Source organism: Ambystoma mexicanum, chromosome 1p (genome assembly GCF_040938575.1).
Source record: "Ambystoma mexicanum isolate Mex_15411 chromosome 1p, UKY_AmexF1_1, whole genome shotgun sequence".
Taxonomy (NCBI): domain Eukaryota; kingdom Metazoa; phylum Chordata; class Amphibia; order Caudata; family Ambystomatidae; genus Ambystoma; species Ambystoma mexicanum.
In genome coordinates, this window is record NC_090921.1 from 362,088,834 (window position 1) to 362,111,841 (window position 23,008).

Sequence of the window (23,008 nt, forward strand, 5' to 3'; positions counted from 1 at the left end):
CGAGAGCCCATGCAACCTGAGCGATTGCTGCTACCATGGCGTTCCTGTCTGGTGTGCCTCTACTCGACATCTGCAGGGCTGCTACGTGGAGGTCGACACACACCTTCATGAGATTATACTGCGTCGACCGGGATTCCAGGGTGGAGTCCAGAGTCGGCCAGGCAGTACTGTGCTACCTGTTCACTTAAGGTGAGCCTGTTGAGAAGGTAAGAGATGCTTAATGTTGAGTTGTGGTATTGCTTAATGTTGAGCCTTGTCACCTCCCGTGGCTGTGCGTGTGTGTACTGCTATGTATTCTTATATTCATGAGCATGTGAATCCAGCCAGACCCCATGCTGGAGAAGGAACAAGTTACTTACCTGTAACTGTTGTTCTCCAGCATGGGTTTAGCATGGATTCACATGCAAACCCTCACTCCTACCCCTCTGCGGCTCTTCACTTGGTCCTACTGCCACTTTACGTGCTACCAAATCTGAAGATGGCTGCCAGAGGAGGGGCTTAGGTAGAGGGCAGTCATTGGCTGGGGGCAGTATGACCCAGAGACCAGTGATTGGTTACTAGTAGAAAGACAGTTCAGAAACAAAACTGAAACTGATTTTTTTCTTTACCGAGGATTCCCAGCCTGACAGGGAATATTCATGAGCATGTGACTCCATGCCAGACCCATGCTGGAGAACAGTTACAGGTAAGTAACTTGTTCCTTCACAGCTACCGGATTAATGATGGCCTTGATTGTGTACGGACCTAAATATCTGGGGTTGAAGGTATGGCGTCCCTTTATTGGTATATCTTTTGGGGCCAGCCAGACTTCATCCCCAACTTGGTACTTTGGGGCTTCACTTCTATGAACGTCTGTGGATTTCTTGTATCTTTCTTTAGCTTGTCTCAGATGGTTTGTTGCCTGTTTAAAGGCTTGAGTGATGATAGTGTGCAAACTCCTTACAGCTGGCATTTCTAGAAGTTGAGGTGTGGCAAGACTGGAGGTTCGCGGGTGCATCCCGTATATTGTATAGAAAGGACTCTGCCCCGAGCTGGAATGTAAAGAATTGTTATAGGCATACTCGGCTATCCACAAAACACCTTTCCAGCTGCTTTCTGTTTGGTGTAACATACATTTTAGGTATTGCTCCAAAGTTTGGTTGGTCCTCTCGGTCTGACCATCGGTTTGGGGATGGTGGCTGGTGGAAAGTCTTACATCGATTTGAGCTAACTCACAACACTTTCTTCAGAAGCGTGAGATGAATTGACTGCCATGGTCTGAAATCAGGATGGAAGGAAATCTGTGTATTCGGACTATCTGTTGTAGGAATTCCTTAGCCAGGATTGAAGCTGAGGGTAAGCCTTTCAATGGGATGAAATGGGCCATTTTGGAAAATAAGTCCACCACCACTAAAATGGTGTTGAATCCATTACAAGGAGGAAGATCAGTAATAAAATCAAGAGATAATGTATGCCAAGGTGTAGGCGGAATCTCCAGTGGTTGCAGTAGCCCTGGTGCTCTCTTCCTATGGGCCTTGTTTTGTGCACAAACTCCACAGGACAGTACGAACTGCTTGATGTCCTTACGCTATGTTGGCCACCAAAAGTGCTGCTTGATCTTGGCTTCAGTTTTAGTGATTCCAGGATGTCCTACCAATGATTCGTGGTAATTTGAGATGACCTTTTCCTGAAGTTCTTTGCTAGGCAGATAGAGACGTCCGTGAAAATAAGGTAGATGGTTTGAAACTGAGTGGTGAATACTTTTGGTTGGCCAATCCTGCAGAATGTTATTCTCAACGAGATGTGCGATTTCCTCATGGATGTCATCTAGTGTTAGAGATGTTGTTATTCCTAGGATTCTTCCTCCAGGAATGATGGGCACTGGGTTGGGGTTTGTGCGTTCATCATCTACCCCTATACGGGACAGGGAATCCGCCTTACCATTTCAACAACCAGGTCAGTAAGTAATTACAAAGTCGAATTCCGCAAAAAATAACGCCCATCGGAGTTGCCGAGTTCATTGAGCCTTTGCTACCTTCAGGTCCTGTAGATTGCGGTGATCTATGATTACTGTGATTGTGTGCCTTGCTCCTAAGACATAATGCCGCCAAGCTATGAAGGCCGCCTTGATGGCCAAAAGTTCCTTGTCTGTAATGGCGTAATTCAGTTCTGGTGCTGTGAATTTCCGTGACCAAAAGGTCACCGGGTGAAGTTGACCTGTTTCGGGATCTTTTTGCGAGAGGACCGCTCCCATTGCCAAACTGGAAGCGTCGGTCTCAACGACATAAGGTAGAACTGGACGAGGGTGTTTCAGGATTGGAGCTGAGATCAATTTTTGTTTTAAGTCCTGGAAGGCTTTCTCTGCCTCCTCTGACCATTGAAAATGTTTGTTCTTTCGCAGTAGAGAGATGATGGGATGCACTAGTTGCGAAAAGCCTGGAATTAAGCGATGATAGAAGTTTGCGAATCCAAGCATTCTCTGAACTCCTTTAATTGAGTTTGGAGAAGGCCAGTTGAGGTTGGCATCAACCTTTCGCGAGTCCATGCGTACACCACTAGGGGTTAGGACAAATCCAAGGAACTCGACCTCAGTAACATGGAAGAAGCATTTTTCTAGTTTTGCAAATAATCTGTGTTGTCGAAGTTTGTCCAGAACAGCACGGACGTGTTTCACATGTTCTTGTTCAGAAGGGGAGTATACCAGAATGTCTTCAATGTATACTACGACACACACACACATCAATCAACTCTCACAGGACGTCATTCATGAAATATTGAAATGCAGCGGGGGCGTTACAAAGGCCATAGGGCATCACTTGGTATTCAAATAGCCCGTATTTGGTGCGGAAGGTGGTCTTCCATTCGTCCCCTTTCTTAATTCGTTCCAGGTGGTATGTTCCTCGGAGGTCTAACTTGCTGTAAATTTGGGCATCTTTAACTTGATCCAATAGTTCAGGAATCAAAGGCAAGGGGTAACGTTTTTTAACAGTGACTTGGGTCAATGCGCGGTAGTCGGTGCAAGTCCTAAGGTCTCCTTCCTTCTTAGGCACGAAGAATAAGGGTGAGGCTGCCAGGGACTTGGACGGGCGGATAAAACTGTTAGCTAGGTACTGGTCTAGATACTTTTTTAAATGCAGATTTTCAGGTTCAGTGGTGTAGCCAATTCTTGATCCATATAATTACCGATGGCTCCGCTGTCGATATATGCTCTGACTGCATGCATTCGAGACAGCTTTTGGTGACTTATGAGGATCATTGGCAGGGCTAGGTGCGAGGTCTGGGAGTCCTTCTTTTCGCTCGCCAAGCAGACCTCTACGCTTGTCGGGCGGGGAAGTTTTCTGGCTCTGCCTCAACTTGGCCAGCAACCCTACTGCTTTCTTGGGTGGTTTCACTGGGCACTCTCAGAGGAAATGGCCTGCTGACCCACAATATAAACACAACTGTTGTTGTCTTCTCCTATCTCTTTCAGCCTTGGACAACGGCCCTCGCACTCCTCCAATCTGCATAGGTTCGGCCATGTCGGTGGTCTTAGCATTTTCCTTTGGGCACACAAATACCCGAGTGTCCATCCTAGCTCGATCTGCCTTACGGTTCTGCAGTCTATGATCAAGCTGGACCACCAAGTCTATGTATTCAGCAGAGTCTCTGGGTGGGTTGACCACTTGAGCTAAAACCTCTTTTAACTCCCCTCTCAAACCACGGTAAACCAGTGTTGTTCTTTTGTCGTTCGGCCAATCGGTTTCCACTGCCAGTCTATTAAAGGTTGCGATGTACGTTAACAGATCTTGGTTGCCTTGATGCAGAGACGAGATTTCATTATCCAATGCTTGACCTTGGGAGTGGCGAGCAAACAACTTCTCCATGTCCAATTGGAACCTCTGGAAGTCTCGCAAAATGGGATTGTCCCGATTGACTAGTGGTACCGGCCAGTCTGCAGCACTGCCGCTGAGATACAAAAGCACAAAGGCCACCTTAGACTGATCATTTGGAAAAGCTCCTGGCCTGCATAGGAAATGTAGACAGCACTGATACCACATACCTTTTTGGGTCTCCTGCAAAGCGTTCTGGAGGTGCCAAAGGTACGGCTCCTGGAAGGACCACCTGAACTGGATTGCTTGGTGTAGTCGGAACCATTAACCCCAATCCTGGTAACAGTGTTTGCCCCGCCTGTGATTGAAGCAGCTGTCTGGCGAAATCGTCAATGTGGTCCTTGGCTACGATCAGTTCTCTCCTCAAGGCACTGGTTTCCTGCCGAGCTGAATGCACCTCGGCCCTGAGTCCCCCCAAAAGCTGGGCTAGCTGGTCGGTCTCAGAGGTTTCCATGATGCCCAGGTAGAGATTTTGTGTAAGGCTTTGTGTTCTGTCGCGCTCACCGGTCTCCACGGGGGCGTAGCACATAGCCGCATGAATTGTCTGCACTGGCGTTGCACAGCTTGAGTGATGATGCCTGCTCGCGTCTTCTCCCTCGATATCACCCCAGGAGGCGTTTGCCTGCAATGTCGAAACAAGATATTAGCTAACTGAGTGGAGCCGGATTGGTTCCACCTCCTTTAACCTTCTGATGCCCCTTCTCCTCTTCTGTCTCACCTTGGAGTTCTTAATAGTAGGCTCTCCGTCCTGCAATCTCTAGCAGGTGCGCGGTATGCACAGTCTTTCCCAGGACCAAGTTACTTCACTGATCCTGCGGGGCTGTTGCAGAGTTTTTGAATAGCTGGATTAAGCAGGGAAGTCTCTAGGCCAATGGATGCTTGGTATAGGTGCTTAATGTCCTCATTTCCGAAGTTTTAACCTGTGTTTCTCTTTTCTTTCAGGCGCGGCCTTGAGCGGTTTTCGGATGAAGATTAGACTCTTCCTAAAATGCTGAGCAGATTTCCTGCAGGTGAGTATTAGCAAGGGTGAGTGGCACTGAATGTCTGTATAGCGGTTTCTTTTCAGTGTGCGACTAACTTGCTGTTTCTTTTCCTTTTCTGCAGGCACGGCACGGCGCGGCTCAAGGACGGAGATGGGAAGAACTGATTCAACGAAATTCCTGAAGAATGCAGACCCCGGGTGAGTATTTGGTGTCTGTGCAGATACCTTCTTCTCTGTAGGTGTGGCAGCCCGGAGAGCAGCTGAAGGTGCGGCCGATTGGATGGAAAACTGCAGGTAAGGCCTTCATTGCTGTAGTAACTCCTGTTATCTTCTTTTCCTTCTCTCAGGTGCCGCTGGATCGGGATCTCAGGAGACGGGCGTGGCTGTAGAAGTTCGAGTACTGAGCAGAAACAGTGAGCGTTACGCTGCAGGAGTGCAGAATAACGCGAAGCGTGTTCTGCCTGTAGGGTGTGGCTTAAATAGCTTTGTAAGTAGTTCCAGGTAAAATAGTCCCTCAGCCACACCCTGCAATCTCAGGTAAAGTAGTCCCTCAGCCACACCCAGGGTATACAGACGGGCTCAGCCCTATTAGGCTGTGAATGTAGTCCCATGCAATTAGCACATGGTATGAGCCTGGCGCCAACGGCGCTAGGACTGAGTCCAGGAAATCATAGGACACACTTTTGGGGCTTGATATGCCCCTAAGGGTGCCAGTGACTGGGGTAGGCCCATAAGCTCCAGAGGTTTGGGAGTTTGTACCATGACGCATCGTCAACGGTGAATATTACAAACAAAGGGGATTGCTATGGGGGCCAGCTATACTCCAGCACTAGCCAACTGCTTCATGCAGTTGTACGAACAGAAACATGCAATGCGAGAGACAAGATTTACTACTCTGATTGTCAACTGGGCACGCTATATAGACGATGTTATCCTTATATCCAAAGGAACCCCTATATGTGGACTACCTAAACCAAAACAGCTATGGAATAGAGCCAACCAGTCATATTAGCACAGACCAAATTGACTTTCTGGACCTAAGAATTTCAATCCAAGACAACAGGATAATCACCAGAACCTTTTGTAAACCGACCGAGGTCAATTCAGTATTACATGCGAAAAGCTGCCACAGGAAAAGTGTTATCCATAATATCCAACAAGGAGAATACATTCGAGCAAAGAGGAATTGTAACACTCAGGAAAAAATTTCAGAAGAATGTGATCTTCTGGACCTAAGATTCAAAAGCAGAGGCTACTCTGACAAAAACCTCACGGAAGCAAGAAAGCTAGCTACTACCATCGAGAGGGAGACATTACTCACTCCCAAAACAAAGAAGACAATTACAGAATCGATCAGATTTGTGACCAGATATAATATGGACAGTTATGAAATACAAAAAATATTAGCCAAACACTGGGACCTGCTACTAATGGATGAACACATTAGACCCAGTCTGAAAGCATACCAAAGTCTATCATACAGCAGAGACCCCACACTCAGAAACATACTTAGTCCATCTTTCCTGTCCGAGAAAAACATCTCGGCAAAAGATTGGCTCAGTAGTCAAACATTAATTGGCTTCACAAAATGTGCAAATATGCTACGCAAACCAAATGAGCAATATACAAAGGCTGCCCACCATTCGAAATCATGGAGCACCGAAACTGCAAAACAAAATATGTAATTTATGCACTGATTTGTTTATGTGACAAAATATACATAGGGAGTGCCATCCGAGAGGTACGAACTCGGATAAGAGAACATATAAACATCATTCACTCTCAGGACCCGAAGCTGCCTTTAGCCAACCACTGGAAGAAAAACCACCAGATGGAAGACAAGAGTCAGATAAGATTCATTGGATTAAAAACAGTGAAGATGGGAGCAAGAGGAGGCGACAGAGTACGAAGGCTGCGACAGGAAAGAGCAAGACTCATCTGCCGCTATAGATGTGTCAAGAATGGCCTTAACAGTGAACATGACTTTAATGTGTTTTTGTAAAAATTACTCTGTACAACATGCCCTCTACCCTGCTCCCCGTGAGACCCTGCCAAACACTATCTGACAGGACAGATCACCCCTGACAATCCTCAACTTAACCTCTACTTCCAGTGGCACCACCTTAGGTAAACTTCATCAACCTTCCAATGAAAATCACCACAGCATGCCAACTGCGGGCCCATACAGTAAGGTCACATTACCTCCCACATGCTGTTCGCCTGGCATTCAACCAGATGACAGGTCACCCACAACACACACCAATCCGTGGAACACACGCTACATGTATCGACCAATGTGTAAAGATTAAGACTTAAATGCCCTAACCTTGCTATCAAGACTTGACATGACAATGGTGACATTAATCGCCAAAATACGTGCCACACACCATAACTCTGGCACTTCCTTGGCATCCCCACCAGAACTACTATAGCCTTCATGAAGTGAACTATTAGTTTGAACATTATTAACAATAATTGGATCCACCCATCTCGCTAGACGCATGTGCGGCCTCCGCACCTGCTAAACCATTTGCACATGCGCACGAGGGAACCACCCGCTACTCACCTATGCGCACGTGCAGAATGCCAACACACGTGCACCGAGAATCCCCTCGCACATGCGCACGAGGGAACCACCCGTGACTCACCAATGCGCATGTGCGGTAAGTCCCTTTTAGATCTCGGGCAACGGTACACTGTACGAACATCAAAAGAACCAGGATGCCAAACACGGAACTCTAGGTAAGACCCAGGTAAGACCCAGCGTCGGGCATCAAGCAACTTGAGGAGGCTTCCCCACTGTCCTCCACCTCATGCCTGGTCAGCACAGCCGTAGCAATTTACCCGGCTGCAACACGCATATAGGAGACGGCCCATTTTCACCTAGGTGCACGGCTCCACCAGCCCTAAACAAGATCTGCATTAGACAGAGTCTGAAGTAGGACACCTCCCTACTAGTCAGGCGCTTCACCCCCACCATTCCCCACCCAACGGCATAATCCTAATTGCACTTCCGATCGGGCACCAACTATCATGGGAGGCGGCCCCCACATCACTAGTAACTCTATGCTGCACCTCACCATGGACCATTACCACCACACAGCCCAACCAAGGCACCAGCCCAATAAAGGGCGCTAGGGAGATGGGCTCAGCACCGCCTCACCCAACACACCTAGCCACAAGTACACCTGCATAATTATGCAACTAGGCACGCTGTTACCGGCAATCCCAGGGACAGTGCACACAAACCTGTGTCGCAACACGCATCACGTCATGTTATCAAGACAATGACCCACACTTAATAACAAGCAATTAGCAACACGAGGCACCTTCCTATCGTATACCTTGTACCAATTAGTACAACCTGACCCAATGCCAACCTCCATTCCCCTCCACCCCCCTTCTTACAGGGCCCAACAGGAGCCACTGTATGTACAGGAGAAGTGATCCACAACACACTACAAGGACCCCACAGGAGGCACCGTACCAGAACCAATAGGTAAGAGGCCTACATATTCACACATGACTGAACCGGATCTCACCAAACCCTTTGCTAACCTTTTCTCTCCCTCCTCCTCTCTCCCCCTGCCTGAACAATGGCCTATGATGTTTAAACCTATTGTATTATGTACAAAATATATGATAAATTTCAAACACACTACTATCGCCCAACACCAATCACTCTGCACTTATTGCAAACATTTCATATCACAGTAATGTCACAATTGTCACCTCACATGGTTTTGAATATGAATCAGCCTTGATAAAGACCTACGGGTCGAAACACATGTCGGCTGACAACATGGAGATATAAGAGCCCAGGATGTACTGTAATGTGTACTACAAATTCAAGAACAACTAACCATTTTCACGAATAAAAGCGAAGGTCATTTCCAACTCTAGAGCCAACCACGTTTCTATTATGTCTAGATACAATCCTCCCCTCCAGTATGGCAAATTCAAGCTAATATAACCTGTAATCTCCCCAGCCACAGACATCAGTTAATCCAGATTACGTCTACAGGCACCCTTGCTTCCTAGCTAGGTTTGGGCTGTGTGAACCCAAATACAAATGCAGGGAATCACTTTGTCTAGAAGTTATGGAAGAGAATCTAGCCTATGTGAACGGAAGGATAGGGGTTTCAACTGTTCAGTTCCACCAGATGTCTGAGCCTGGATTGCCCTTGATTTAATCAGGGGAAAAATAGAATCCCTAGGGAATGGAAGGACCTGGTGAAAATTGCCAGGCCAAGATTCATGGCAAAATTGTACTTTTATGCATGTCAGCTGGATGCCTTATGGGATGGGTTTCAATCTGACTCTTCTAGGTAGTTTAGTGAGTCAGTCCTCACTGGCAAATGACAAAGTGACTGTTAATTAAGACTTTCACAGTAATGATGCATCTTCCTGACCTGTGTCAACCCCAAAAGGGTTTGCTTTACCTGTGGATTATTTTTCCTTATACCTCTGAGAGTGGGAACCTTTTTCCACACTCACAGAATCATTTACTCTTGTTATGGGTGTCATTTTTAAGACTCTCCATAGTGTCTTTTAAAAGTTATCCTCTTTGGCAACTGTTTGTCAATAAGTGCCTATTGTAGCTGCGTTGCCTTAGGGGCTCCCCTTTTAACTTTCTCTGGCTAGCCTTGTGAGACCTACAATTCCCAAAGGTAGAAAGGATCTTTGGATCCCTTTTACATTTTATTAGGTGAGACCAGTACCCCACCACTCCCACCTTACGTGGAGTGCTGGGGAGATACTGAGTATCCCCTTTCTCATTTTAAATGTAACATTTATGTTACAAGGACAAATGTACCTTTTACTGGCTCGTGGGAGTGAACCTTTTTATTCATTCGGTGCACCTTTACCGCAGGCTGTTTGCACAGCCCCGTTAAAGGAACCCCTGGGGTGCTCATTTTACCAAAATGGCCCCTGTTGTATTTGTTTCACCATTTTAGTTCCTCTTGTCCTTTCTTGTTCCTTCCCCTGACCTTCAGGGTGGAAAATTCCTTTGTGTGATTTTTATCTTCAGCTGGAATCCTGTGGATTCCCTGCCCAGGCTCCAGAGTGTCTGTGAAGGCAGGAAACGAGGCAGGAGTCCAAACCTTTGCAGCCCTGGGTCTTCTAGCCTGACTGTGAGAATCCAGTTCAAACTGGATGCCGGCTGTCCTGAAAGGACTGCCAAATCCCCCAAGTTTGAGTGTTGCATTACTGTTTGGCTGGGTTCCTGCATAAGTCAGATCCTCGAAGCTGAAGAGGTAGTTGACCACTGGAACCAAAACCGAAGAGGAAGATGACGAAACCACAGCAGAGATGATTTCTTGCGACTGGAGAGCCTGCTGTGTAACCAGAGCCTGCTGGAGCCCATTATTGCAATCGACCTGGGGACTCTGAAAACGACAACACTGACCCAGAGCTTGGTGAGACCCACTAGACTCAAGAGGACCTGAATTTTGAGCCATCCCACCTTGTGCTACGACCTTGCACGGCTGAAATAACCCAATACCCTGGGACCTCGAGCCATCTGGCAGTGCATGGTTTTCCGAATCTTGCTGAAACTTCTTGGGCATTCTGCTGGATCTCCAGAGACATGATTCAAGTCTGAAATATCCCCTCACCAGAGTGCTGACACTTGCAAATGACGAGAATCCGACCAACGATATTCTGACTTGTTCTCTGCTCCTGAAAAGGCACCAAATCCACAGAGCCACGTCCAGCCACAAAGAAACCCTTGCCTGAAGCCTTCTGTGTCAATCTCTGCTGAAAAAGCCTATCCAGGGTCCTGTCTTTTGTCCTCCTGACAAGGAATGCAGTGCCTGGGTTTTTGGTTGTAGATCCTGAAGTCCCTCTTGTTTAGAGCCTTCCCCATGATTCCTGCTGCAAAAGTCCTTCCAGAGTCTTGTATTCAGTTTTTTTGGTAAAGGAATTAAATAACCCGGGTGTTGGCTGCAGCTCCTGATGTCTTCTTACTGGAACTCTTCTTCACTGATGAGGTAGTGTGCTGGCTTGGGTATTTACTTACTGTAAGCCAGAGTGATTCTTGTGTATCCTTGCGGTGCTGCTGTGACGAGTGAGGCCACCCATCCAGTACACCCAGGCCCACTGCTGGAATCCTCCTAAAGCCCCTGGATCCTCAACTAACTTTTAATGTTAACTACTTACTTGTTTAGCCCAGTCTTTCTCTGGAACTCTGACTTAACCTGCAACTGTGCCTTATCTCACCATGCCTACTGCTAGCTCCTACACCACTAGGGTCCCTCTTCTGCCGCTGAGAGAACTCATGTACTAGAATTGGGAAGGACTGGATAATTTAAGGGGTCTGTCTTTTAAAGTAAAACATGTGTTAAAAAGGGTACTTGCTTATAACAGAGTTTGTTGGTAACTTTATACTACGACGTCCTTTCATTGCCTGCAATTGTAACGCCAGACATTTAAAAGTCTATATTATAACGAAAACGTTAATCACATTTTTTAGAGGGGCTGGGAAAGGGCAGATAAGGGATTGGGGGGTATGAAATAGGTAAAGATGGATGGGGGTGACCACCCTCCCAAAAAAAAAAAAGAATCCAATGTTTTCATTAGAATGTACACATTCTAATGCCTGGTGTTGTAATTGCAGACAATGAAAGAACATTGAACCATTAAAACATGTTATTACTTACATTAGCTATGTTCTGCCATGCTGAGAAGTATAAATAGGATTTACTTACCTTGAGTAAACTGTGTGCCTTTATAAATAAGTCATCTCAAAGTCTTGCTTTCCTTAGAAACTATCTCGTCATTCTAATTGAAAGTAGACTGCAGGTTAAGTTAGTCCCCAGTGAATTGGGATCCCCTCTTCCCAAATGTAATGCTGTTAGTTTAACTTTATTATTCCTCTTAGGATAATTGTATGAGTGTCCCCAATTGGGCCTTGCTTCCCCCGACTTGCTGTTAGCCTGTACTGAATAAGACTGCTTAGGTTATACTTAGCTTTTAGGTTGCTGGTAGCTCCTTACAAAAGTATAAAGGTTTCACTTTCCTTGAGTTAGCTGTGTGCCAATCCAAACTAAGTTACACAGTTATTGTTTTCCTCAGTCTGTGCACTGAAAAGCAACTGTGATTGAAAATTACACAAAAGGGTTACTTACCTTGAGTAGAACAGTATTATCCCAAAAGAAGTTATATGTTTTTACTGTTCCTAGAATAAGTGTGTCAGTATATTGTCTGTTGAGTATTACTATGGGATTTCTTGATGAGCGTCACGGTACAACTGTTAGATTACATACAGCAATTCTAGAACCTAACAGTAATTATTGGTGTGACTTCCCTAGAACTCCTGTTAGGTGTTCCAAATACGGTTATATGCTTTGGCCTGTGTGCCTTCAAGCATAGTGGTGTGTGTTTTTATTAAAGTGTTTATGGCTGACAAGCACTCACCCCAAGACCTAACTTGGCCTATATGTGTATTTATAATAAACCTTGATTTTTTAAAAATAATAATCCTGGTTGTCAGTGTTTTTATTGTAATCTTTGGTGTACTACAAGTTCAATGTACATTTCTACAGCCCTCTCTCCCTCCTGAGATAGGCCTGGCTGCTCTGTCTACGCTACCATGAACTCAGGTGGTACAGCCGTATACTAAGAGTGGAGTCTTGTAATGTCTCAGTTGAATGGTTTTTCTAAGCCCTTAGTTGGACTTCAGAAAAACTGTCCTAACAGTGACACCTTGGGGTGGAGATGATGGGAAGCAAGAGTTGTAAATTCGAACGTACTATGCCAGAGAGCACTTTGCTAAAATATCCAGTGTGTCTGCATCATACACTGCACAAGAACTGCTGGTGGACTTCAAGGAGATATATGCAGCCATCGATAATGGGTGAAGCTTCTAGACATTCTGCATGCCAAGGCACAACTATTGTCAAACCTTTGATGCAGCAAACATCTGTGGATGGTCATCGCAAGAGGCACTGGAGTCGCTGAGAAAATGTCAGCATTTAGAAAGCTGTGCCTAGGGATGCATCTCTGGTGATCACTTTCACGAAAGCTTGCATGAGGTTTTCAAGGAAAAGGAAACTATGCATCCCTGTTCCCTCTGGTCAGTTTCCCTTTATTCCAGATGCCACAGAGTTATTTGTCAGGGTTTTTCACCCCATATTCTAAGTAAAATCTTCCAAAAGTCGTTTAGCAAGCAAAGGGCAGCTCCTCTGAAGTAGATGCAGCACCCCACTATGCCTATTTAAGGCGGGAGTGGACAGTCTGAGGTCACCTGCAGTACTTTTGTGTGTTTATTAGACAGAAGTCCACATCAAGTCAGTAGGTTTTGAACAATGTTCAGAAGGGATATGCAATAGTGTTTGATTCTCACCCTCCTCCTGCCAGCACTCTTCTGATGCATTTCCTAAATTTGGCCAAGAGAAGGGAAGCCTTGTGTTTTCGGTAACTAAAGGATAGAAATGCCCTTTGTCAGTTACCAGCTTCACAACATGAAGATAACCTATTGAAATACTTTCATGGTTCTGAGAATATTCAGAGAATAGCCTAGGACTTCGCGGGTCAAAAACAAATTTGCCAAAAATATACATTGGATTTAATGGATGCAGATCTATTTGTTCCCTTCACACGATGCATCGCTGCTTTTTTTGGTTTAACATGGGCAGCAATCATTTCACAGTTCAAGGTCCAGGACTTGGAGTTGAAGGTCTCTCACCCTTTCAGAAAGTGCCAGCTCAATTGGTGGTTCTCTCTCAACCGAAAGGAATTGCGAAGTATCTCTCTATTATTGGTTGATCCAAGCTCCATTGTCTCAGGGAGATAGCTCAGGGGCAACGTGCTCACCTTGGAAGCAAGACAACACAGAGCAACACAGGTTCGATCCCCGTGTCCGCGCTCAGAAACCTCTTGGTATTAAGCGCGTTATAAATATCATATCGTATCATACGATGGCAAGTTTCCTCAGCCCTTCAAAATTACAATTTTCTGATCAATTGAACTGGCTAACTGCTGATGCCGCACAGGATCGTCCGTTCTTCGGCGCAGGGTTTTGGGCATCCTTGAGATTGGTTCTCCTTGCAGGGAAACTGGCACTGTGTCCTGAGAAGGAAATCATATGCTGACAGTCTAAATATGACCTGTAAAAAAGTTTGAGAATTCAGGGACACGTGTCAGCATGTGCCTTCATTGTTCCATGGGCGAGATTGCCACGTGAAACCACTGCTGCAGCTGCTTCACAAACTCGTGAAGCCAGGGGCTCAAAGATGTGACAATTGAATGCCTATGCCTGGACACCTCAGGAAATAACTAAAATAGTAGATGCCACCTCAGTTCATCTCTGGGATCGGTTATGACCGGTCCCAGTCCATGATGTTGGGGAGCCTCCACGAGGGAAGTGTATCGTACAGGAATATGGGACATGATGCAGTGGGCACAGACTTCAAACTGCACACAGTTGGCAGCTAGAGGGCCTTCAATGCATGGAAACCGTTCTCTGTCCACGTTCAGGCAGTTCATGTATACATGGACAGCAGTTCAGTATTGACTTGCATCAACAAACCAGGGGGCAACCAGGTGTCCTTTGCTTTCACACTGCATTGTCAGCTGGCTCAGAGGGCAGTGGTTCATCTCTATGCCCTGACAGCATTTTATGTTGCAGGGGTTGACAATGTGAATGTGGGCTATCTGTGCTCCTTTTGTCCTCTGCCACAAGGTCTCTCTCTAAACCCTCACATATTCAGTTTGATACACCAGGGTTCTGCACTTGAACCATGGACATGTTTGAGTCTCTGATGAATGCTTTACTACCCCATTTTTCTAAGGGGTATCTGCACAGAGTTGATTCCTGCCCTGGCTGTGCAGTGGCCCATGGAGCATTATGGTGGACTGTGTGCTTTTGGAGCACACTCAGCAGTTGCTCCCCTTTCTGTCCTCTGCTCGGTACTTTCCCTGTTTAGAGATCAGAAGGTAGTTCCTTGGGTGTGGAGATGGGATTTGGTGGTTTGAAGGGCGTAAAGAAGTGACTACGTAAGAGTAGTCTTCTGAAAGCGGTATTATTTAGATTACAAAATGCAGATGGCCTTCTGTGCTCAGGTCTTATGACTAATGGTGGGAAGAATTGTTAAGATAGTGGCTCTGTGGGGGAAATACAGCCATCTACTTGTGAAACCTCAACTTAGTTTGTTTCCAGATGTTTTTTCTTGTGGGCTTTCTGTAGCTTTCTTTGTATCCCAATGGTTTGCCGTAAGACTTTTGGGGGTTCTGGTCTTATGGTATCAGAGGGGTAGCTGTTAGGGAAGTGTATTTTTAAGGGGAACTGTTCTACTTTCTGTTGAAAGACCTCGGGTGAAGATCATGTTTCCTCTTTGGGACATGCCTTTTAGTTGTAGAAGCATTTCAGCTTCCTCCTTTTGAGCCAATTGTTTCTGACATGTTTGTCTATGAAGGTGGATTATGATGGCTATCTGATGTGCTAGGACATTGGAGCGATAGGGCCATTTTTTTTTTTTGGTTCTGAATCTTATTGGGTCAAGAGACTTACTTAGCTTGAAAGTAAACATATTTTTTTAACTCGTCTCAAGAGGTTTTGTCCTTTTTCTCCTCCCGAGTAGGAAAGATGGCATTCACTGGTTCTGTCCTTATGTGCCTGCATAGAACGCCTGAGATTCGATCTTTGGACAGCCCAATTGTGACTTTAGGTTGACCTAAGAAAGGCAGGAAATCCTTCCCCGTGACCTTCCAAACTATTGCTCTGGCAAAAAACAGACTCTTCCCTCAGGTGTGCAGCCATACCAGGGTGTGGAGCAGCAACTTGAACGCTCTCCTCCCCCCCCTGCCCTCACCCTTTATTAACAATTACCACTTGCAATGTCAATAGTCCCTCTACACATTGCTTTTGAGCAAAGGATCTGCAAAGGGCAGGGCTTTAGTTATGTTAGAAGCTGCCATGTCTGGAAGCAGACTTTCCAGATTCAGGCTCTAGTATGCTGATCACTTAGTGCTGCTATAGGAGATCTGGGCCGAAGTCTGCTCTGTATGGTATGCCTCAAATAGAAGTACTGGGATGACGTGGGATTGTCCTCTTCCTTACTCCCAGTCCTACCGTTCCTTGTCACTCATACGCCCCTCCCTTCCTGAAATCCTCTTTTTGACTTGGGTGCATTTAAAGATGCTAGAAGTCTAGGACGAATATTAGGGAAGGAGAAGTTGAATACTACTTCAGGTGGTGGAGGGCAGGAACTTTAAAAAAAGGACAAAATCTATATGTATGTGTAGTAACGGGAACGTCTTTCTGTGGCTGAGTTGATGGCAGCTCAAGGTTGGGCTCTATGGTGAGGAGTAATGATGATTACATTTCTACCTCTGTCTCTTGTGTCAAGTCACAGGTTTAATCCCAAGCTTCTTTTCCTGTTCTCGTGCAAATAGGTCCTTGTGACGAGGACCTATTTGCACGAGAACAGGAAAAGAAGCTTGGGATTTAACCCGTGACTTGAGACAGAGGTAGAAACGTGGACAAGTACCATTGGCCCTGATTTGAGAAAGACACAGATACCGTCGAAACACGTGTTATCACAAAGGGCACTGCTATTTGCAAAAAGTTAAAACCAGAAACATAAACCTGCATTGGAAAACTGAGAAAGGGGTCATGAGTCCTTTTTCTCAGAAAAACGTGGGCGCATGGGCTACATGTTAAAGTAACTACAAAGCTTTTCTTTTCGACCAAACAGAGTTGAGGAACCAAGTACTCCGTTGTTACCACTCCATGCGACCGGGAATAAGGAAACCCATACAACAAAAATACATTTAAGGCCACAGGTCCGACCAAAGGATTACCGACCTTAAAGGTTCCTCACTTTTTGCAAGCAATTATGATTACTACTGAGTAATCCTGGCGTGTTCTCTGCTTTGATTATTTCATGCATTTATTCAGTACTGCGTGACAACTGATGCATCCACGCTGGTGCAAACATACAGCATGGCTTAATGCTGATTGGTTGTGTGAGGTCGGTGCGACATGCGCAAGCGCAGCCAAAACGCCAGCGGAAAATGTGCAGAGGGAGCACACATCTGGGAGCAGGCTCCAGGGTGTATCGGATATACCATTGATTTGCAACACCTAGAGCTGCTCAGAAGATCTTAAAGCAAGACCGGCCAGCCGCTAGAAATGCATCGTGATCCTACTACAGTGGAAACCAAAGGTTTTAGTGTAGAAGACAATACATCTGACGTAACACGTTTATTAAAAAGAAAATGCCATTGTGATTTAAAGTGCCTAATTATATAGGCAGTTACAAAACCATATTTAATGCATATGCTATATGGGTGGTTTCTAAATCATGGCCCCTATACATCGTTCTAATCTCTATGGTAACACATGTAAACTGTGTTTGATGAGTGACCCTGCTATACGCATTACAGTCTGCTCCTTAATGTAGCCTGCTTTAGAATTCACATGGTGCTTACGAGGGGGCAGGGTTGTTGTATCTGTCTAGATTTGGTTCCTCTGTTTGGGAGGAAAATCAAGAGTAGTCGTGTTTGGTAAAAATCCCAGAGTGGTCCCTGAAATATTTTATTGCAAGGAGATTGTCATGAAACGGGCAAGGTCGTAACATCCAGTTTCCTGCCAATGTATGAGATCATGGCGGTGCAACATGGCTACTCTCGGAAAGCATGACCAGCCGGATGCATTGCATATTTTGAATGATAATAATGCAGGTGCAGAAGCCGGCATGACTTTGTTATAATGACAGGGCAGCACACCTCCTTATCATAATTTGTACAACTAAATGGCAAATGTGAGTTATGTCTACTTATCATGACTTTAAGTGTCCTGTATTTGAACTTCAAGGCATTATAAAGATGGCCAAGAAGGGGGGACAGAGGAAGGTGACAGCTTTTGATGAGCAATATGCTGCATTCTTATATAATTATAGCTGCTTTTATCTAATTGAGGTTCAGCCAAACAGCCGAGTTGGTCATTAGACAATATTCTAATATTTCGCGCTCTGAAACACCTGTGTACGAGCGCGATAGAAATCAAATATCAATATCAATTCTGTCTGCTGGCCATGTATCCCTGAGATAAAACCAGATGAATATTAAATATCTGTTAAGACCCAGGGCTACAGAAGAGCGCGCTTCTTTGGGGAGCGCTGCTGATTGGCAGAGGATAAAGGTCAGTTGGCACAAGTGATTTGTGAGAGAAACGTGGCTTGACTGGCCGACAGCAAGCATCTCCACCCTTCCGTGCAGGCAAGCAGATTTTGTACGGGCTGGGACACACATTTTTCCAATGAGCAGATTAAGTGACTGGGCACAAACTTTTTGAATATTACCTAAGGAATCTCCTGCTGTCCTCTTTTAAGAGGACACAGTAACTGCAGCCAACCCTAAACCCACAGGCAGCCAGCCACCCACACTGCTATGAACATCCCCTTGAAGCTCCCTGCAGGCCACAAGAACTTCCAGACAGCCTAGTCCAGGGCATTATTCGCAATAGACCCAATGTTCAAAACCCTTCTGCATTTGAGCGTCAGTAGTTTTTCCTAGCTTTCTTCTCTGAAGGACCTAAACAATCGAGGCCTATCACAAAGGTCGGCAACCATAGGCTCACCAGATGTTTTGGACTACAACTCCTAGGATCCCTCACCATTGACTACATGGGATAGGGATGATGGGAGTTGTAGTCCAACACATCTGGAAAGTCAAAGGTTGTAGGCCCACAGTCCTAGGAAGTAAGTGGAAGGACAATTGCTATACTGTTACCTCGCACATTCTTTTTGAATTCACACAGGCCAACCATGACAACAAGGAATTGCAGGAGGCATCCAAACATGACTGCCCCTGAACCAAACACATGACCACATTATTATAATCTGTCATTAAAAAGGGTTCCAGACTCTTATGGCTTAGCGAAGGACAGACATCTGCTCCATCCCTCTACACTTACCCCATTCAGTTTTCACACTGTCTATCTTTGCCGTTCTAATGCTGTCTTTCCTGGTTGTATGAATTGAACCCCTAGGCAGACTGTACATTACACAATCCAGCGGCTTCTTCTATGATTTAAGTCTCGATTGAATATTGGGAAACAAAATAAATTCCATCAGTAGCACACATAAATACCTACGAATAACATCTCCCTGTCAAGGCTGTCAATATTTTATTTGGTCAGACATTCTAATCCCTACCCTTTATTGTCCAGCAACATTCACGTTTTTACCGGTGTCTTCTTGACCAGTCTTTGCCACCCTGGCTATAATATTTTGAAGGTCCCCCTGAGGTAAAAGGTAAATGTATGCCCGGGCAAATAAGCCACCAAACTTTAATGGTTTGCCCCACCGCCCATAGACTCACAGGAAGAAGTCATAACATCAGGAAAAATATAATTGTAAATTATTGCAATCATTTTAGCTATACCCACTCTATTCCTCAGTCCAATTCGGTATCCAGGGGGATACGTTCATGTATGATGAAGGCAAACTCCTCATTTAGCCATGTTCTCTGTAAGGAGTGCTGGTTTATGTCCCTGGATGAAATCCTATATTTCAATGTTGTGTTTTGACGAACACCGTACAATAAGACGATTGCAGTGTGGGGGTGTGGGGCATGGGGGCTCCAGAGACTGAGCTGGTAAGAATAGAGCTACCAGATTGATTAGAGTACTAGGAGAATTCGAGAGTAGAGAAAGGAGTGACCTCTTAGGGGAATAGTGGGAGGGAGGGAAGATGCTTGTGTTTTGATTGGGTGAATTCCAAGGCGCAGTGTGAGATCTCATTGGACGGCCAGAGTGTGATGGTATTGGTCATTCTTTGTAGAATGGAAAGTTGGTTCAGGGCCATGGCATTTGATGTCAAGGAAGGTCAGCTGCAGGGTGAATTAATGAGTGTGGAGTTTGGGAGATTCGGCAGTAGAAGACTTATTGCTTCTTTGATAAGTCGTGTTCTTTAGCACTTTGAAGCGTCTCTTGTGGTAGATGGAATTATCAATAAAGATCTCAGACCAATTAACTGGACAGGCTCAAAGGATAGGGCAAAGTACTACTTTATTCGCAGTTTAATAATGCCGAGTCAATTGGCAGACATCCAACGGATGCTTGCACACTCACACACGAACTTGATTACACAGAGGTCTTTTACCACAATATGTGTCATCTATGATGTCATCGTATGTGGCCAACCATAAAACTTATTCACGGAGGGATTGGTTAGGGGAACATGTCTACTAATAGAATGTACACGGGTTAGTACTTCCTTGGCTCTCTCTTATCTGTAAAACACATCTCCAATTACCTCTAAATACGTATAATACTGATTATAGCGTTCAAAATGGCATCAGATTGGTCTATGGAACATTGTATTGCAGGTTGCACCATAAACCCACTGATTGGTTGGCATTCCCACCCAACCTTGGACTTTCGGTTCGGCTAGTAGCATGTAAGGAAACCGAAAGCCAGGTGCTTGAATCATATCATATTACTTCCGACTTTCCCAATGAGTCCATCAAATCTCATCAGTCTGGCTATGAGCTAAAGTTTCCCGTCTGCAGTCGACCTTGTATCCTGCTCTTTGTTCTAGGACATTCGAGGGAGTATACGCCCATCACTATCTTTATCCAAGGCTTAATGAATAGCCCTTGTTTTCGACTTCTGAGTCACATGTGAAGAGACCACAAATTTGTCGATTTCAGCCTCTTATTTACTGCAATTCGATTTAATTATACTGAGTGCCATTGCTCCTCTTGGCCTCTAGAGACTTGCTCAATATACCTTTTATATAGACTTTATAAACTTTTAATTGTCCAATACTTGGCTCTTGCTGATGTTTTCTTTTTTTAAAACTTTATTTATACAATATCTATTACAAATCCCAAGACAATCAACGTAAACAAATACAACATTGCAAATAACACAAGAAAAGCACAACATTTTACACAGTACTATGTACAAAGTGAGATATACAATACACTAAACCCCCAACAAATCAAATACATCTCTCAATTACCCCCCACACAACAACTACAATGCCAAGTTAAAATAGTTGCAAAAATCTACCCCATATTTTCTCAAACAAACTCAATTTACCAAGTCTCCTATACATCACTCTCTCCATATTTGCCAAATCATGCATCTCAGACAACCACGTCTCAACATTCAATGTCAAAACATTCTTCCAGTTCCTCAAGATAATTTTTTACCAGTCATCGCTACTCTGAACAACCACTTCTTCTCACTCTGATTGAGATCATCCAAAGACTCATCACTCCCCAATATGATCACACTAAAGTCTAAGTCAGGGAGACCAATAATCACTTCATCACATACCTGTCCAATCTCACCCCAAAACAGTCTGAAGACCAGCCTACAATCCCATAGCGGATGTTCCGGCGTACTGATCTCTCACGAACATCTCCAACAATCTGTACTCTCCAACATCCCTCTTTTACACATTCTCTCAGGTGTCCAATAAATTCGATTAAGAATTTGAATCCGTCTTGACCTCTCCGTGAGTCCCAGTGAGCACAACTTCACAATCATACACATGTTTTGCCACGAGTCCTCTCTGACATCCAATCCGATTCACCTGCCCCACTCCTCTCTTAAAGAATCATTCCCTTGAAAGCAAGACACAAACACTTTATACAGGCTACTGGCCAGTCTCCCACCGAATTCCCTACAAACAGATCCAATGCAATTTTCCTCTCCAAATCCACAACGCCAATCGTATGTTTAAGCTTCACAAAATCAGAAGCTCTAAAGTTTTCAATACCATATTGTTGCTGTAATTCCCTTGCGTTCATCCAACGACTATTTGTAAACAGATCAGCAACCCACCGCACCCCACCCAGAAACCAATCTGCCCAAAAGATCACCTTGCCATCTATTTTGATAGCAGGATTCAGCCACACCGAAGCACCGGGCTCCCTCAAAGCATCCACATCCAAATAATGACACCCTTCCAGGCGCTCCTCATGCTATCCATCAACTAATCATTTCCACAACTCTGTCTTGAGACTGAAGTCAACACAGCTCTCGAAGTAAGCGGCCCATTGAAACTAGTTTCTGCCTCCACCCAAACATCCTGCAATTCTTCCACAAAAGGAACCAAAAATTCTGAAAAGAATGCCAGTTGATATGCCCTGAAATTCGGCACTCCAAGAAATATGTCTCATCCATGGCTTATCGGTCTTCATCCCTTTGTGCTTTGCAGCTATTTCTTTAAATTGGCATCTGTGATCCCAAGGCAACAGACTCCTCTTTGTTTTCGCACACAAAGATGTTCTTCCAGAGTCTCCGGTCTCTGCAACCCTAATCTGTTTCTGCGGTAGCTTAATTGAATATTAACACGAGCCAGCATCCTTTTTCCAATTATGGTGGTCTTTCCCATGCTGTATATTCCTCTATAGCAAGCTTCTATGTATCTGTTCGTTGGGAGAACAGAAGGTTCTCAGTGGCGGACCCTCTGGCCTGGAACTCTCTTCCACTTCACTTATGGAAAATGTAATCTTTGGCTATGTTTAGGAAGCAGCTTAAAACATATTTATTTGAGTACACTTGAAATGGGTAGCTGTCATTTTGTTCCATGCATTATTAATCAAACCTGTGCCTAGATGTGGCTTGCTGCTTGTTTCCTTCAGGACATACGCATTACAAATCCCACATCAATCTTTTCTACCTTGCGTTACTGTGTATTTACACTTATTGGTCAGCAGTTACTTTGTCTTCTTTTGCATTCATGATTACTTTATCGTTTCATACATGTTTCTCTTATTGCTTCAGTCACATTGCATCATCACTCTTCAGTATTTTCATATAGTTTCAGCATGACTTCATAGATGATCTTTGCCTGCGCCGGATATCACTCAGCGCTCCATTTTTAAAATTTATTTTTATTTGTATTGCGCCGGTAGCTCTCGAGCTTCGGGGCGCAGAGACAAGAACACAAGGACAAAAAGTAAGACAATAAAACACGTAACACGAGACATTAGAGCTGCGTAGGTAGGTGGGCAGGTTGTAGTATATGTATTACTTGAAGATGTGGGTTTTCAGTTGTTTGCATAAGCGTTGGTAATTGGCTTCCATCCTTAACTGGCCAGGGAGGTTGTTCCAAAGGCCTGCTGTGGTTATAGGGAAGGATTTACCTGCCCCGTTTTTAAGTCTGAAGGGAGCTGCAACTATCAGACCTTGTTCGGCTGATCTTGGCTCTCT